The sequence below is a fragment of the Rhamphochromis longiceps genome, linkage group LG12, assembly GCF_057381845.1.
Source record: "Rhamphochromis longiceps isolate RC_006_pf linkage group LG12, R_longiceps_female_GT1.1, whole genome shotgun sequence".
Taxonomy (NCBI): domain Eukaryota; kingdom Metazoa; phylum Chordata; class Actinopteri; order Cichliformes; family Cichlidae; genus Rhamphochromis; species Rhamphochromis longiceps.
The window spans coordinates 41030166-41031507 of record NC_140568.1 but is presented as its reverse complement, the minus strand read 5'-3'; positions in this window follow the sequence as shown (position 1 = coordinate 41031507).

Sequence of the window (1342 nt, the reverse complement as noted above, 5' to 3'; positions counted from 1 at the left end):
TGCGTACCTGAACATATTTCCAAGGAACAGTTTTTATCACAGCTGCAGGCGTGGCTCAGTTTCACACTCTATTATGATTTGAATGTAACAGATTTTTTTATTTAAAGTTGGAGGTCACTTTAAAGTGCTATTCACGTGTAACAGAGCGTTGCTAATGACAGCGTATGCACTCAGAAAGTGCCAGTTGTTTCCTCGATCTTTATTTTTATGCAATCTCCACCTTTTATGCATGGTTTATTAAAGTGATCTCTCTCTCTCTCTCTCTCTCTCTCTCTCTCACACACACACACACACACACACACACACACACACACACACACACACACACACACACACACACACACATGCTTGGTTTTTTCACCTGGACCTAATCTGCATATCTTAATAGCATGACCTTGTGTGTGAAGTTTTTAACCTTCATTTATTTATGAAAGACTTTTCCAGCTTTGTCACAATTCATACAGTACAATAAGCTTCCTTCTTCAACCCGCCTGTCAGCAGGTAACACCTAAAATCTTTTACAGATATTGACAATTATTTCAGACCTTTCAGTTTCTCCTTTATTTGTTTGTTGGTGTTATTTGAGATAAACAATCACACTGTCGTCTGGCTCTACACATTCTGTAAAAGAAGCCAGAAATAATACAAATGGAGGAAATGCAGAAAATGAGTTTTAAAGAACACTACAATTAAGACATGTTTATACAGTCACGGCTAGCAGAGAAGCTGACTGTGTGGAGTGAGGACTCGTGCTGGACTCATGCAGTTGATATATGTTCTGTGAAGTGATGAATGATCTTCTCTATCAGGCAGACTGATGGATGAAAACTCTGCTTTCAGTTTCGTGCGAACAGTTTGGGAAAGGGCCTTTTCTGCTCCAGCATGACTGTAGCCCATTGTGCAAACTAACCATAATAGCACGACACCTCGTCAAACACCTTTGAGATGAAGCAGGAGGCGACTGGCAAGACCTTCTTGCCTAAGATCGGTTTCTGACCTCACAAAGCCTTGGCCACTGCAGCTGCAAAGGGGGGGGGGGGGACCAACATCCACATTAATGCCTATGGAGTGAAATAAAACCTTCCTATTACATCTGAAGGTGAAATTATTATTATTATTATTATATTATTACACTTTATTTATTACATCAACATTATTGTGACTCTCCCATAGTAATAGTTTTGCTACCAGAGCATCAATATCCATCAGCTCTTTCAGGAACAGTAAATTATTAGGATGTTTTTTTTTAATCTTAAGATGAACTGTTTCAGAGCAAAGATCTTTCTACTCCACTAACAATTCATCTGGTTCATCTTTACATCATTTTTCTCTAAGAAAAATT